Genomic DNA, 18,423 nt, shown 5'->3' with positions numbered 1-18,423 from the left:
GTATGCTGTCAAAAAGAACAACAGCATACCTGTTAAAAAATTGATTTTTGATTAATGCATATATATATATATATATATATATATATATATATATATTTTTATACAGCCATGCCCAGTCCAGCCAACCCTGTTGGCTGGGCTTAACAACATATACACAGGTCCAGTGTGGACCTGTGTATGCTGTCAACAACAACAGCATAAAAATTTATTTACGCAAAAACTGCCTGCTAAATACTATCATATGGTTTTTTTGAAAAGGGGAAGAACACCCAGCCCAGCCCAGCCGACCCTGTCGGCTGGGTCCAAAAGCACGCACACAGGTCCAGTATGGACCTGTGTAAGCTGTCAAAACGACAGCAAGACAGGGCACACAAAAACTGATATATATATATATATATATATATATATATATATATATATATATATATATATATATATATATATATATATATTTTTTGTTAAAGAAGATTCCCAGCCCAGCCGACCCTGTCGGCTGGGTGCAATCAGCAGGTACACAGGTCCATTTTGGACCTGTGTATGCTGTCAAAAACAACAGCGTACACAGATTTTGCAAAACTGGTCTTTTTATTTAATGCATATATATATATATATATATATATATATATATATATATATATATATATATATATTTTATAAAAGAGGAATACCCAGCCCAGCCGACCCTGTCGGCTGGGTCCAAAAGCATATACACAAGTCCAGTTTGGACCTGTGTATGCTGTCAAAAACAACAACACACCACCTATTTTGCAAAACTGACCACTGGAATATCATATATATATACCTATATATTCTTTTTCTTTAACAACAAAAATACAGCATATGCGAAAAAGAATAACGGTGGAAATCGAGGGTCCACTGTTCCTCTATGGATTTCCATCAAAAGAAGCATGGAAAATCCAATCTTTACCCTATTTCTCATTCGTTTCAAGAAGAAGTACCCGTACCTTTTTGGAAAAAGAAAAGAATAAAGGCTATGGAGGGCGTTTGGGCTGAGCTCCGATGCCTCCCACCTCCTTCTTCTACCTCCTTCACTCTACCTTGCTCTCTCTCTCTCTCTCTCTCTTCTCTCCCCTCTTTTTCCTGTTTTTTTTTTCTCTCCAGCCAAAAGAAAAAGAAAGGGCTGCCGCCCCCCCCCCTTCCTTCTCCTATTTGTAGCTGGAAACTCTTTAGAGAGTTTCCAGATATGGTTCTCCCACATTACAGAGTTTCCAAAATTTCTTGGATTCCTCTCTAACAAAATTTTTGTTGACTTTTTGACCCACCTTACTTAAAAGGTATGGAAACCTATAAACCCCTTCTTATTAGGGAAGAGGGTTAACCCTAAACCCAAATCCCGAAATTAATAAAAATCATTAAATTAATAATTTTATTTTTTTGAATTTAATTATTAATAGGTATTCAAAAGTTCCCAAAATTGGTCATGTTGACCATGGAGACTTTTTATATACTAATAACCCCAATTTAAAGCTCCCAGCTGAATTTAAAGTCATAAAAATGTTAAGCTTGGATTTTGGATCGGATCCGGATCCAAGATCCAAACCCATACTCACACAACATTTGGATTAGGACTTGTATCAACTCCAGATTTTTATAGGACTTAACTAGGACCCAAATCCATAAAAATTTGGATCCTACACCTTGGATTCAATCTGATCCAATTTCGGATCCGCTTCAACAAATTGCTAAAATTTTAGAAAAACGTGATTTTTGGGCCAACCGGAACTCGGATTTGAAAAAGTAAAATACCATTGCGCTCAGAATTTCAAGACGCATCCAACGATATATTACATGAATATCAAATTCTGAATTTCGCCTGAAAATAACCCGAACTTCGCTTGAATTTCGCTTGAATTTAAAGGTTGAATTTAAAACTCTTTGCCACACATCGATTGGCTTGTCTAGACCCTGATGATGAGACTTGGGTCAAACCCAAACTCTAAGACCTTGGTCTAAACTCGAGCCTCAAACGATTTTCTTACCAGACTTAGCCAAATTTCAAAGTTTTCATGAAGCGACTAAGGTCTGAAAACACGAGATCTTACATCCCTACCCTCTTAAAAGAATTTCGTCCTCGAAATTAGAACGTACCAAATAAAAGAGGATAGTGTTGACGCATATCTGCCTCAGGCTCCCAAGTGCATTCGTCTAGCCCATGATGCTGCCAACGCACCTTTACTAACGGAATCGTTCTACTGCGCAGTACACTTTCCTGACGTTCCACAATCTCTATCGGCTTCTCGTCTGTAGTTAAGTCAGGTTGTACCTCGATCGCCTCATAGTGAATTACGTGTGAGGGGTCAAGTACGTACTTTCTCAACATCGAGACATGAAAAACATCGTGAATCTGTGAAAACTGAGGAGGAAGGGCTACTCGATACGCAGTCTCTCCGACACGTCCAAGGAATTCGAAGGGTCCCACATACCTAGGACTCAACTTGCCTTTCTTCCCAAACCGAAAGATACTTTTTGTAGGCGAGATTCGAACAAACACGTGATCGCCTACCTCAAAACTGAGCTCTCTACGCCGCTGGTCGGCATAACTCTTTTGCCTACTTTGAGCTGCAATCAACCTTTGTCGAATTAAACGCACCTGATCCGCATAGTGCTGGACGATTTCTGGAGACTCTACTGCTCTTACTCCAACCTCATCCCAACAAACCGGAGATCTACACGGTCGGCCATACAGTGCCTCATACGGGGCCATATCAATACTAGCATGAAAGCTATTGTTATAAGAAAACTCTGCAAGCTTCACATGTTTGTCTCAATCACCTGCCCAATCCAAAGCGCACGCTCTCAACATGTCCTCGAGCGTTTGAATCGTTCGCTCTGACTGCCCGTCTGTCTGCGGATGGAAAGCAGTACTAAACTTCAAGGTAGTGCCAAGGGCTTTCTGAAGCTGTCGCCAAAATCGAGATGTGAACCTCGGATCCCGATCTGACACTATCGAACGAGGCACTCCGTGAAGCCTAACAATCTCCTCTACGTAGAGATCGGCCAAGCTTTCCAAGCTTTGACTAATCCTGATCGGAAGAAAGTGAGCACTCTTTGTCAAACGATCCACAATTACCCATATGGCATCTCGTTGTCGTCGGGTCTTAGGCATCCCTACGATGAAGTCCATCGAGATATCATCCCACTTCCACTCTGGAATCTCAAGAGGCTGCAAAAGTCCACCTGGTCTCTGGTGTTCAATCTTCACTTGCTGGCAAGTAAGACACCGAGATACGAACTCCGCGATGTCCCGTTTCATCCCATTCCACCAATAAGTCCTCTGAAGATCTTTGAACATTTTGGTGGAACCAGGGTGAACGGAATACTTCGACCTGTGAGCTTCACTCATCAACTCTTCCCGTAACGCTTTTGGAACCCACCATCGGTCCCCGAACATAATGGTTCCGCCCTCCTCTCGGCGAAACTGCTCTTCTGGCTTCTGAGCACTTTCGCACAACTTTTCAAAGTCCGGATCTTCTGATTGGAGTTCCTCAATTCGATCTATGATCTCTGGTCGGGCCTGCATCCCGACACAAAGGATGCGCTCGGAGTCATCAGAAAAATGTTGCCATCGTACGAACTCCTCGACCAGATTCCAACTGCGTCCAATTAAGCTAGCTGCTGTGACTGACGCTTTTCTACTAAGTGCATCAGCCACCACATTCGCCTTACCCGGATGGTAAGCGATGGAGAAGTCGTAATCCTTTAGGAATTCCAACCACCTACGTTGCCTCAAATTCAAGTCCCTCTGGGTGAAGATATATTTGAGGCTCTTGTGGTCAGACATGACCTCAAACGTTTCCCCATAAAGGTAGTGGCGCCAAATCTTCAGCGCGTACACTACTGCCGCTAACTCCAAGTCATGTGTGGGATAATTCTTCTCATGCACCTTTAGCTGTCGGGAAGAGTATGCTATGACCTTTCCATGCTGCATAAGAACGCAACCCAGTCCAGTCTCCGACGCATCACTGTATACCACAAAACCACCCGTCCCGGAAGGCAATGTCAAAACCGGCGCTGTGGTCAACCTCTTCTTTAACTCTTGGAAACTGTCTTCGCAGCGAGAGGACCACTCGAACTTCACTCCTTTCTGCAACAACCGAGTCATCGGAGCCGCTATACGCGAGAAATCTTGAATGAATCGACGATAATAACCCGCCAATCCCAAGAAACTCCTAATGTCTGTCACCGTCTTCGGTTGTTCCCATGACAAAACGGCTTCCACCTTGGCTGGATCAACCTCTACACCTCTCTCGGATATCACGTGACCAAGAAACATCACCCTATCGATCCAAAACTCACACTTTGAGAATTTAGCATAAAGCTGATGTTCTCTCAGTGTCTGCAGCACGAGTCGCAAATGCTCTCGGTGATCTTCCACACTCTCCGAATATATCAGGATGTCATCTATGAACACGATGACAAAAGAATCCAGCCACAACTTGAAAACCCGGTTCATCAGATCCATAAATGCCGCAGGGGCATTTGTAAGTCCAAATGACATCACTAGAAATTCATAATGCCCATATCTGGACCTGAACGCTGTCTTAGGAATATCTTCGGTTTTAATCCTCAGCTGATGATATCCTGAACGAAGATCGATTTTCGAGAACACCTTAGCCCTTCTCAACTGATCAAACAAATCATCGATCCTAGGCAAAGGGTATTTGTTCTTCATCGTTACTTGATTCAACATGCGGTAGTCAATACAAAGTCGCATTGAACCATCCTTCTTCTTAACAAAGATGACCGGGGAACCCCAAGGGGATACACTCGGTCTGATAAATCCTTTGTCAAGAAGCTCCTGCAACTGCTTTTTCAGTTCCCCTAACTCGGCAGGTGCCATGCGATACGGAGCGCGAGAAACTGGTGCCGTACCAGGCACTAGCTCGATCGAGAATTCAATTTCTCGATGCGGAGGCAAACCCGGCAAATCCTCGGGAAAAACATCCGGGAATTCGCGGACAACGTCTAACTGATCCAAGGGCGTCGCCTGACTGTCTTGAGCAGAAACACTGGTCAAGAATACCATGCAACCCTTCTTGTGGTACTTGGAGACCTTCAAAGCTGACACGATCCTCACCCCATCGGTCGGTCTCGTCGAATGACACAACAATGCAGACAATTTGGGGGTGCTCCAAGATTACCTTCTTGCCCCTACACTGGAGGGTCGCATTATGCTTGGACAATCAGTCCATACCCAAGATGACATCATAAAATGTCATATCCAAAATGACCAAATCGGCAGACAACTCATGGCCTTCTATCACCACGCATACGGACGGAAAATACTTCCCGCAGGAAGAGGATGCACCCATAGGTGACATGACATCAAAAGCCCTTTCGAGGCTAGATGGAACTAAATCAAGCAACTTTGCAAACGAAGAGGAAATAAAACTGTGGGTTGCACCCGAATCAAACATAACACGTGCAAAGTGTTCGGCAACTAAGAATATACCTTCGATCAGATCAGCCTGATCATCCTGGGAGGTTGCTGTGGCTGCGTAGACCCGTCCATTGGTCTTGCGCTGACCTTGCTGCTGTTGAGGCCTCTGCTGCTGTAGTTGTTGCTGCTGTCCACCCGGAACCGCAGGCTTGTTCGGACAGAAGGGGGCAATGTGCCCTGGCTGCTGGCACTGGTAGCAGACCCCCTTGAACGATGGGCAAAAACCTAGTGGATGGTTCTTGCCGCATCTGCGACATGCCGGCTGGGCCTTCCCCTGTTGTCTCCGCGGCTGAGGTTGGCCCTGTTGCGCGCCCTGTTGTCGCCCGTCACGGGTACGCTGCTTTTTCCCGTTCTGCACTCCCCCTCCTGTTGGAGGATTCTTCCTGGTCCCACCTGAAGAACCTCCTCCGTTGCCATCCTTCTTCTGAAAACCACCTTTGGATCGTTCTCAGTCCTCGGTCAATACGGTGGCTGACTCGATCGCCTCGGCCAGGGTAGAAGGACGACCCCCGAGCACACGAGTCCGTAACCCGTCCTTCAGTCCACGCATGAATCTAGCTGCCCTTGCCTTCTCATTCTTAAAGAGGTTTGGGCTATACTTCTCAAGACTCCAGAACCTAGTAGTGTATTCCATGAGACTCATGGTCCCCTGAGTCAGATCGAGGAACTTTTGTTGCATCTGCTCCTCGGCGTAAGGGGGAAAGTAGGCGTCCAGAAACTCCTCCCTGAACGTCTCCCAAGGAATCTCATCCCAATCAGCAAATTTCACCCTTCGCAGGGTGTCCCACCAGTTCTTGGCATCGCCCTTCAAGCGGTACGTGTCAAAGGGTGTCTTTCTCTCCTCAGGGACAAGTAAGACGTCAAACACCCTCTCAATCTCCTCGACCCGGCTCGCAGCAGCCTCTGGGTCTGCCTTTCCTGAAAAGGAAGGCGGGTACAACTTCAGAAACCGCTCGAAAGAAACGCCACCTGCGTTTGGAACAATATTGACCGGAGGGTCACGAGTCGCTGCTTGCGCGGCTGCCTGTGTAGCCTGTGCCGCTTGAGCCGTTTGTGCCGCCTGTGCCGCCTGAAGGTTCTGAGTCGCTTGCAGCGCCTGCGCTGTTTGTGTCGCCTGAGTCATCATAGTCTCCGTCAGGGTATGGATGGCCTCCATCATGAAATCTCTTTGCTCCTGCCAGTTCGTGGGAGCAGCAGTAGAAGACGAAGCGCCTCTACGGGTATAGTGCGACATCTACAATGCACATTCTTTTATAAATTAGACTATTATTGATACTACCGCCTCAGGGTTGATCGCGAACGATGATCGTCCCCGTAATCACACTAGCCTTTTAATTCACACCAAAGAACATTAAATTTTAAGTAACATAATCACACAGGACTTATATAAATTAAGTAAAAGCATTAAACAACCATACTAGTGAAGAAGACTGCTCTGGAGGACGAGTCACAACTTGTTGACGCTTCAGGACAGGGCTCACATACCAATTATGAAAATTAAACACTCAAAGACAATAAAATTGCAAGTAATTGTGGTGGCTCTGATACCAAACCTGTAACGACCCCAACTCATCCCCTTTGAAAATGCGGAATTTTTTTTTTCTAAAACAGTGCGAAAACTTCCCAGAGACCCGGGGTCCTCACAGTTCCAATTCTAACTGGATAGCCATAAACCACAAAAGAACTTGCAATTAACATCCATAACTAACCATTGCCTTTATTCATGAATTAAAAACTAATCTCAAAAATAAAGTGTCTGACTCAAGTAACCACTGATGACAATAAGCAAATAACAAGAACACTAGACTGAAAAACCAAAATAAAGAGTCACGCTGTCCACAAAGAAGACTGTCAAAACTCGTTGTGACTCTCGCGCCCTCGCAGTAGCTGTCGACTTCACTGATCACCTGTTCCTGCGAAAAACCAATGAAGTAGGGTGTCAGAATCGAAATCCTGAGCACAGCTACTTCTTAATGAAACCAGTGAGATAAAGAGTCAAGATGAGATATCATGCAACAATTAAGGTAAATACATACAAGACAGTTTATAGCATTTGAGAATTTATTCATGCAACAATCATAAATGCTAAGCATGCAAGGACAGTAAAGCAGTAGCATCTACTAAAATTTCAGCATGCAACAAGAATTAAACATTCAACACTTACCCTCATGTACTGAGTAAGGAAACCATTAAAGTATGCATGATCTAATGCATAACAGGAAAAATGCATGTCTTTTATGCAATGCATGAATCATTTTATTATCTTCCATTAAGTCTTTTGTTTCCTTATGCATGCCCTATTAAATACATACAGCTTTAAGTTTCTCTTTTTTTAATTACCGTTGCCGGCGGATACACCAAACGGGTACAAACCCCGAGGTTAAGTTAGGTTCCCAGGGTAGCTTAGCACACAATTTATATTTTATTACTGTGTTCCTACTTAGCCTTCGACCGAATCACCTTCGGAACATTAGACCTCCACATCTAATGTCAGGGACACAAGGGACACCCCACGCCCACAAGTGTTACTTCCTTGGTACCAAAAACAACAGCTGTGTCAAGCACACCACTCCCGGGTAAAGTGGCGGACTCTCCCTAAAACCGTGGCCAGGAGAAGGAACCTCAATATCGGGTTCAGGGGACCAAAATTACGCACACGGAGTTTTGTATCCTCACAGTCTCCCCAAGACCGGATTTCTAAGACCCCCATTCTCCAGATGGGTGATCCCAGAAGGTATATTACACTGTGCTTTGTTATTACTTTTTAATTAATTTCTTAAGTTTTGCAACATCATATGCAAAAAGAAAGATAAAAGCTCGCATCTACCTCGCGAGAGCTATCACAGGACTCCGGCCTGTGGAAACATATAGAACAGTGCAATAAAGTTGAAATATTAATAAAGCATGATCTTTGCAATGCATTGAAATGAATGAGGGAAATCAATTCCACAACTCGGGTTTACTAAACCCTCGATGATTCATCATGATCACCGAAGCACTGATGCAAGAATCATAATCATATGTATGCAGTGGTATTAACATGCCTGCAAGGGATAGTCATATACGTACCAAATTAACCCATTGACAATAAACATGAAATATGACATTCCCATATGCAAATTACACAACCCATGTTATACCCCATTTTCCTGTGCATATGCATGGTATGCAAGCATCTTTGTGCAATCATTACTACATATGCCTTTAACCATGATTTGTGTTGAGATGGGCAAAGAAGCATTCATGTATTTATGTATATGTTACAACACACGTCATGTTCATCAATGTGTAAGCATGTTTCAACTGTCATGTAAACCACCTCAACTTCTAACATAAAGAGAAATAAAACTGTAGGTACATAATTCATGCTCAAGATTTATCATGCATCAAAAGATTAACAATTCTGAACTTTACTAATCACACAAACAGGCCCTATTTTCATAAGCTAGCATGCTACAATATCCATATGAGAAAAGAAAAATTTATGTATTTCACAGCCCAGCCCAACCGACCCTGTCGGCTGGGCCTGACAGCACATTCACAGGTGTAAGCTGTCAAGAATCCCCAACTATGCAGCAAAATACATATATAAAAATTTATTCTCAATGCCCAAGGCTTCAAGTCAGCTCCTAATCGACTGGGTCGACTGGGCCTGCCCCGGTCCTGCCAAAAATTAGTACCGCACCCAGCCAATCACTTGGCTGGGCCTGTCGGCTTGGCCAGCAGCTGGCAGTCAGTCGAGCGCCACTCGGCTGGCTGCCAGCCAGCCAATCAATCAGCCGAACCCAAAAAAAACAAAACAGATTTCGTAAATGTCTTTTTGAAAGGGACAATGCCCAGCCCAGCCGACCCTGTCGGCTGGGTCCAACAGCATGTACACAGGCCCAGTTTGGTCCTGTGTATGCTGTCAAAAAGAACAACAGCATATCTGTTAAAAAAATGAATTTTGATTAATGTATATATATATATATATATATATATATATATATATATTTATACAGCCATGCCCAGTCCAGCCAACCCTGTTGGCTGGGCTTAACAACATATACACAGGTCCAGTGTGGACCTGTGTATGCTGTCAACAACAACAGCATAAAAATTTATTTACGCAAAAACTGCCTGCTAAATACTATCATATGGTTTTTTTGAAAAGGGAAGAACACCCAGCCCAGCCGACCCCGTCGGGTGGGTCCAAAAGCACGCACACAGGTCCAGTATGGACCTGTGTAGGCTGTCAAAACGACAGCAAGACAGGGCACACCGAAACTGATATATACTATGTCACACGGACTCGGCTCCAAGGTCGCCGCACCCGCGTCGACACGCACCGACACGGGTGCGGACACGGGTGCGGCTCGGACTCGGTCAACCCGACCTTGGGTGTGGTCAACGCACCCAGGGTCATTTTGGTCCATTTTTTGGAATTTTTTTTTTTTTGAAATTATTTTTTTTTTAAATTTTCTGGGCTACAGCTGTAAGGAAAAAAACCCATCACAACTAAAAAACCTGTATACTTTCAAGTTTTAAGTACAGAATGGGCACAACTCAAGTTTTTGTGGTTTTTTCCTGTATGAAGAAAGTGAATTATTACAGTGTATGAAGAAATTGCCCAAAAGTGAATTATTCCTATATGAAGAAACTGTACAGAATGCCTTCACAACTCATCACCTGTCTCCTAATGGGCACAACTTTGACCGAGTCTTATATATATATATATATATATATATATATATATATATATATATATATATATATATATATATATATATATATATTTTTTTTTTTTTTTTTAATATATATATAGCCGAGTCCCCGTGTCCAAAATTTTTGAAATTGCGCCGCACCCGTGTCGCACCCGCACCCGCACCCGCACCCGCACCCATGTGACATAGGATATATATATATATATTTTTTTTTTGTTAAAGAAGATTCCCAGCCCAGCCGACCTTGTCGGCTGGGTCCAATCAGCAGGTACACAGGTCCATTTTGGACCTGTGTATGCTGTCAAAAACAACAACGTACACAGATTTTGCAAAACTGGTCTTTTTATTTAATGCATATATATATATATATATATATATATATATATATATATTTATAAAAGAGGAATACCTAGCCCAGCCGACCCTGTCGGCTGGGTCCAAAAGCATGTACACAGGTCCAGTTTGGACCTGTGTATGCTGTAAAAAACAACAGCACACCACCTATTTTGCAAAACTGACCACTGGAATATCATATATATATACCTATATATTCTTTTTCTGAAACAACAAAAATACAGCATATGCGAAAAAGAATAACGGTGGAAATCGAGAGTCCACTGTTCCTATATGGATTTCCATCAAAAGAAGCATGGAAAATCCAATCTTTACCCTATTTCTCATTCGTTTCAAGAAAAAGTACCCATACCTTTTTGGAAAAAGAAAAGAATAGAGGCTATGGAGGGCGTTTGGGCTGAGCTCCGATGCCTCCCACCTCCTTTTTCTACCTCCTTCACTCTACCTTGCTCTCTCTCTCTCTCTCTCTCTCTCTCTCTCTCTCTCTCTTCTCTCCCCTCTTTTTCCTGTCTTTTTTTTCTCTCCAGCCAAAAGAAAAAGAAAGGGCTGCCGCCCCCCCTTCCTTCTCCTATTTGTAGCTGGAAACTCTTTAGAGAGTTTCCAGATTTGGTTCTCCCACATTACAGAGTTTCCAAAATTTCTTGGATTCCTCTCTAACAAAATTTTTGTTGACTTTTTGACCCACCTTACTTAAAAGGTATGGAAACCTATAAACCCCTTCTTATCAGGGAAGAGGGTTAACCCTAAACCCTAATCCCGAAATTAATAAAAATTATTAAATTAATAATTTTATTTTTTTGAATTTAATTATTAATAGGTATTCAAAAGTTTCCAAAATTGGTCATGTTGACCATGGAGACTTTTTATATACTAATAACCCCAATTTAAAGCTCCCAGCTGAATTTAAAGTCATAAAAATGTTAAGCTTGGATTTTGGATCGGATCCGGATCCAAGATCCAAACCCATACTCACACAACATTTGGATTAGGACTTGTATCAACTCCAGATTTTTATAGGACTTAACTAGGACCCAAATCCATAAAAATTTGGATCCTACACCTTGGATTCAATCCGATCCAATTTCGGATCCGCTTCAACAAACTGCTAAAATTTTAGAAAAAACGTGATTTCTGGGCCAACCGGAACTCGGATTTGAAAAAGTAAAATACCATTGCGCTCAGAATTTCAAGACGCATCCAACGATATATTACATGAATATCAAATTCCGAATTTCGCCCGAAAATAACCCGAACTTCGCTTGAATTTCGCTTGAATTTAAAGGTTGAATTTAAAACTCTTTGCCACACATCGATTGGCTTGTCTAGACCCTGATGATGAGACTTGGGTCAAACCCAAACTCTAAGTCCTTGGTCTAAACTCGAGCCTCAAACGATTTTCTTACCAGACTTAGCCAAATTTCAAAGTTTTCATGAAGCGACTAAGGTCTGAAAACACGAGATCTTACAGAGATTCAAGTGTATAAGACAGGTGAGGCGCTTCAGATACAGTTTAGAATCTTACAATAATAACAGTGAGGTATTTTCTATGGTGAATTTAAATGTAAAGCTCTTCCTTGGAAGTCTCAGGGATTTCTAAATAATAAAAATGAAATATTTTTATTGTGAAGTTCTCTCTTACTCAATTTTTATGTACCTAGATTTATCTAATCAGATAAGTAACAGATCATGCCCAGTTAAATCCAAAACTAAGTCCCGAATATTTTCTCTTAGAGACCTGTCTACTTTGGTTTGCTTAATTAGGTCAGAAACATATTTTCCAAGTTAGATACAAAACTAGATCTGGAAAACTTTTCTCTGTGGATGCGTGTACTAGATTGTGGGCACTTTGATCCAAAATTGGATGTAGATCCAACTGCACATGGGATAATTAGATTAGGGCATGGAACTTGGCAAAATGGAAATAATAGTTATACATCGACCTTTATGCATCCAGAATTGACCTAGTTTAACCTGTTTACAACCGTGTTGGCAACTGCCAATAAGCAAGTCTGCTTGGCTGACCACTGGTTAAGGGGGAGGGGCTGGTGAAAAAAACAAAAAGGTACTAGATTGTGGGCAGTTTGATCCAAAATTGGATGTAGATCCAACTGCACATGGGATAATTAGATTAGGGCATGGAACTTGGCAAAATGGAAATAATAGTTATACATCGACCTTTATGCATCCAGAATTGGCCTAGTTTAACCTGTTTACAACCATGTTGGCAACTGCCAATAAGCAAGTTTGCTTGACTGACCACTGGTTAAGGGGGAGGGGCTGGTGAAAAAAACAAAAAGGTCTTGGTCTTCTTGTTTTTTATCATGATATTGGGTTGCATCTACTATGTATATGTTGGAATGAAATATGCGGAAATAAAAACAATGTCCTACAATGGACATTCACACATAGAAAGCAAAAGAACAAGTCCAAAAAAGGACATACACAAAAGCCAACAATGGCTTGCAAACATAAATTCTTATAAATGCAAGAAAAGGCTTGAAGAAGCCAATACTTTACAAAGGGGGATACCCCACTTATTTATAGGCAAGGAGGAATGAGAGAGAGGGAGAAAAGTAAGAGAGAGAGACCACATTGGGAGGCCCAACAAGGTGTCGTTGGGCTCCCAACGGTCACAATTGTGACCGTTGGGGGCCCAACGACTCTTAGTTGGGACCCCAAATGTGAATGCATTAAATGCATTTTTAGGAAAAAGAAAACAAAAGAAAGAAAAAGGAAAAGAAAAACAAAAATGAAAAATGAAAAAAGACTACAATGCCCCTATTGGACAGAATTACAGGAATACCCTTATTGGGTATGATTGAATATATATATATATATATATATATATATATATATATATATATATATATATTGATTACATGTATTTTAACACCCTCCCTCAAGCTTTACGGGGATATAACCGAAAGCTTGTTGAGAAGGAACATAAAACGAGGAGCAACAAGGGCTTTAGTGAAGAGGTCCGCCAACTGGTACTCGGATATAACGTAAGGAAGTGTTGTGATTCCTCTTAGGTATTCATCACAAATGTAATGGCAGTTCATCTCGATGTGTTTAGTACGCTCATGGAAGGTGTGATTGCTTGCAATATAGATTGCACTTTTGTTGTCACAACACATCTTCGAAGGAGTAGAGATGACTATGCCCATATCACTGAAAAGACTTCTAAGCCATACAAGCTCCATGGTTGTAGTGGCCATTGCACGGTACTCCGCTTCTGTTGAGGACAATGATATTTTATGATGCTTCTTGCATCTCCAAGAAATCAGAGTCACCTAAGAAAACACAAAAACCGGTAGTTGAGACTCTATCATTGGGATTTCCTCCCCAATCAGCATCAGTATAAGCAATTAAATCAAGTGATGACGAAGAGGAAAGAAAAAGTCCCTTAGTTATGGTGTTTTTGATGTATCTGACTATCCTTAAGACTGCACTCATGTGCACTGTTGTAGGTGCATGTTGAAACTGACTGACTGAGTGAACTGCATGAGCTATGTCTGGCCGAGTGATGGATAAGTAGGTCAGAGACCCAACAAGTTGGTGGTAGAGAGTAGGATTCTCGATGAGTGTTACATTTTTCAACTTCAACTTTGCATTGATAACTTCAGGGGTTTCTGTCTTCTTATCATCGGAGATGCCAGACTTGTAACAATTGTCAGCAGCAAGTTTCATTTGAGAGAGAATGTACCCTCGGGGAGAGTACACTACTTCAATTCCTAAAAAATATCTTAAGAAACCAAGGTCAGACATGTCAAAATTTTCCTTTAAAACTTTCTTAATATCATTGATTCCTTGCTCATCACTTTCAGTGATGATCATATCATCAACATAAAGTAGTAGAATAACTACTGAAGACCCTGCACTTTTTACAAACAATGCAGTGTCAGTATAGCATGAGCGAAAATTCAAACTTGTCATTACATTGCTAAATCTATCATGCCAAGCCTTTGGAGCTTGCTTTAAACCATATAATGCCTTTTTAAGTTTGAGAATTTTATTTTCACCAATGCATACTTTTGGTGAAGATGTAAACCTCTTCATTTGATTCACCATTTAGGAATGCATTCTTAACATCTAATTGATAAATAGGCCATTTTTTAACTGGCGCAACCACAATGAGAGTCCTAACACTAGTCATCTTAGCTACGGGAGCGAAGGTTTCTTCATAGTCTATACTGTATTCTTGAGCGTATCTTTTTGCTACCAACCGGGCTTTATAGCGTTCTAATGACCCATCACTTTTAGTTTTAATTTTGAAGACCCATCTACATCCAATAGATCTCTTTCCACTGGGTAAAGAGGTTATTTCTTAGGTTTTTTCCTTTTCAAGGGCACTAAGTTCTAAGTTCATGGCTTTAACTCACTAGGGAATGTTTTTGGCTTCATTATAATGTGAAGGTTCATGAAAAGAGTGTAACACAATTAGACACGCTCTATGCTTTGGTGTTAGAGACTCATAGGAAACAAACCTATTAGGAGGATTGAAGATTCGGCTGGATCTCCTTAAAAAGGTTTCTTCTATGTTGGACCCTTGAGAGTATTTTTCTAAGGCACTCATGGGAACTTGTTGACCACGCCTAACATAGGTTTGGATGGGTCTATCACTTTCATTTTCAACATTATTAAGAGGAATATCCTCTAGATCATTCAACAAATCATTAGAGATTTCCTCTTCTTGAGGAGTCACATCTTCTTGAGGAGTCACATCTTCTTGAGAGAGAAGATCAAATAAGAAAACATATTCGCTTTCGTCAATATCTTTAGTTTTCTCAAAATCATTTTCATTTTCTAAAAAGGTTACATCTTTAGACACACATAGTTTGTTATTTTTAAGGTCGAAGCATCTAAAACCCTTTTGATTTTCTCCATATCCTAAGAAAACACATTCAATAGCTTTAGGAGATAATTTATCTTTTTTATGTGTAAGAACAAAACATTTATACCCAAAAATTCTTAATCTATTAAAATCGGGTGTTCTTTCAAATAATTTTTCATATGGAGATGTATTTTGTAGGGATGAAGATATCATTCTATTTATCAAGTAAGTTGAAGTTAAAGCGGCTTCGGCCCAAAAACTTTTTGGAATTTCTTTGGAAATAAGAAGTGTCTTAGTGGTTTCCAAAATATGCCTATGCTTTCTTTCGGCTAGACCATTTTGTTGGGGAGTCCTAGGACATGAACTTTGATGACAAATTCCATTTGTTTCCAAATAATTTTGAAATTCATTTGATAGATACTCTCCACCCGAATCGGATCTAAGAGTAGAGATATTCTTTGAAAATTGATTTTTGACTATCATATAGAATTTCTTGAAGAAGTCAAAGACTTCGGATTTTAAATTGAGAAAATCAATCTACACATATCTAGTGTAGTCATCAATGAAAGTAACATAATAGGAGTATCCTCCTTTCGATATGACCGGAAAATGACCCCAAACGTCCGAATGGACTAACTCAAAGGTCTTTTGGACACAAAAGTTCTATTTGGAAAAGGAGTGGATTTCATTTTTCCAAAAATACTTAGTTGAGAAAGAGATTTCACATCCATGATCACATATTTGAGAAACAGAAAGGAGATTTAAATTAAGTTGAGGCACCACTCTTACGTCTGGCACAAAGAAATCTTTGGAAAAATTTAAAGTACCAAAATTTTTTACTTGTAAAGATGTATCATCGGCGAGAAACAAAATAAGTACCCCTATGGGGTACTTTGTGAAATGACCATAATACCCCTATCGGGTATTATGGTATTATTACATATGTTTTAACAGTTGAAACATAAGAGTTTTTAGAGTTATTACACAAATCGGAAAGGCCATTTTCAAGAGGGGTCATATGAAAGGAAGCTCCAGAATCAAAAATCCAAGAAGACATACCTAGAGGAGAAGAAGAAGCTACGGCGGCACCCGAAGTTGATGGCGATTTGAGTAGAATTTGAAGTGCTTCCGATAGTTGAGCAAGAGAGAAAGATTTCTTCCCTTTGATAGTCTCCTCCTTCTTTTGAGTAATTTCTTCAACGGAAGCAACCTTACTTTTTGGTGCTTCATTTAGCTTAGGGCAATTAGGTCTTATATGACCCGGTTCTTGGCAATGATGGCAAATGGCTTTTCTATAGTTGCCAAGTGTATGCTCTGATACCATGTAATGAAATATGCGAAAATAAAAACAATGTCCTACATTGGACATTCACACATAGAAAGCAAAAGAACAAGTACAAAAAAGGACATATACAAAAGCCAGCAATGGCTTGCAAACATAAATTCTTATAAATGCAAGAAAGGGCTTGAAGAAGCCAATACTTTACAAAGGGGGATACCCCACTTATTTATAGGCAAGGAGGAATGAGAGAGAGGGAGAAAAGTAAGAGACATAGACCACATTGGGAGGCCAACAAGGTGTCGTTGGGCTCCCAACAGTCACACTTGTGACCGTTGGGGGCCCAACGACTCTTAGTTGGGACCCCCAATGTGAATGCATTAAATGCATTTTTAGAAAAAAGAAAACAAAAGAAAGAAAAAGGAAAAGAAAAACAAAAATGAAAAATGAAAAAAGAGTACAATGCCCCTATTGGACAGAATTACAGGAATAGCCTTATCGGGTATGATTGAATATATATATATATATATATTGATTACATGTATTTTAACATATGAATGCGCACACACATGCCTGTGCACATGCTTGTGGGCATGTGTTTGTATTCTCTAGTAAAAAGTCATGGTTGCAGGGTATTATTCAGTCAATCAGGCCATGTAGTATAAATTTTGTTGAGGTGAAGTTTTGATGCATTGGAGGTTGTGGATTTTTAGATTCCTTTGGAGGCCTAAGCGTCAAAATCTCTTAATTTAATGCATGATCTCTATTACAAAACTATGGAGTGTAATCAGATCCACAAAGCATTCAATGCAAGATGTAGCAAATCAGTGGGGCCACTAAAGCATACGGTACCCTTAAAGGTACCAAAGATAATCCTATATATGAAAGTATTTATGTCCAAATCTTACTTTTTTTGGCAAGTTTTAAATGAGCTTATAGAACTCTTACTGCAGCTATGCTCAAGCTCGAGATCAGTTTTCTTAACTGAACAAGCCCCTAGATCAAGTTGATCTCAGCTTGTTTATTAAATGATCCAACTTAAATGGATCCTTACCAGTTACCATTACCAAGCTGAGCCTTGAGCATGAGCCTCTCATGAGAGTCTTGGCTCATTGGCCACCTTTAGTCTGTGGAAAGAGCCTTGTGCTTATTCTGTCCAAATGTTCAAATATTTTCAGTCGTGTTGGTTTACCACATTTCTTTGTTCAAACATATCCCTGGTTAGGTTTCTCAAAAAAAGCCAAAATCTCATGCAGACTTGAGACTTTAGCAAATCTTCAGTAGTTTAGTTCATTTATGCCTGGGCCTTTGTAAAATCCGATCATGTTCTTGTGTTCAGGCTGAAGGCCTTCTTTTTTCTTGATGGGCCCATCTTAGCTAATTCATATGCTGGATTTTTCTGTTTTTTTATATACTTGATCAAGTGCCTTTTTGGTCACAAATATAGATATATGTGAGAAAGGATTAACAGTGGTATATAGTTTTAAAGTTTTAAACAGTCATACAGTATAAATGGTAGAAAAAAATAACCTGCAGAAAGCCAAGTTTGATAATACAATGTATTGAAACATCTTTCATAGGTTCTCGTTAAAACAACCTCATCTCCAACTCGTGTTTGCATAATCCCTTAGTTTTGTTGGAATTTCCAGAAAGTCGTCATTAGGTACTTTTGGACAAATTTGATTGGAACTCTGTATTAAGTATTGCATTAGCCATTAGGACACCTATAGCAATAAGGTTATCTTCTGTTTATGTTATAATTTTGTTCACTATCTTTTTCCTCTTTTCTGGT

The 18,423-nt window shown here is 40.6% G+C and overlaps 1 protein-coding gene across 1 annotated transcript in view; it reads left to right on the top strand.

The window, feature by feature from the left end:
* LOC149842654 (SET domain-containing protein) overlaps positions 1–18,423 on the top strand; it is a 133,953-nt gene that overhangs the window by 78,914 nt on the left and 36,616 nt on the right. The window lies entirely within an intron of this gene.

Source organism: Nuphar pumila, chromosome 3 (genome assembly GCF_984573655.1).
Source record: "Nuphar pumila chromosome 3, dmNupPumi1.hap1.1, whole genome shotgun sequence".
Classification (NCBI taxonomy): Eukaryota; Viridiplantae; Streptophyta; class Magnoliopsida; order Nymphaeales; family Nymphaeaceae; genus Nuphar; species Nuphar pumila.
Note: the sequence above shows the minus strand (reverse complement) of the source record. Positions and strands in the feature narration are given on the sequence as shown.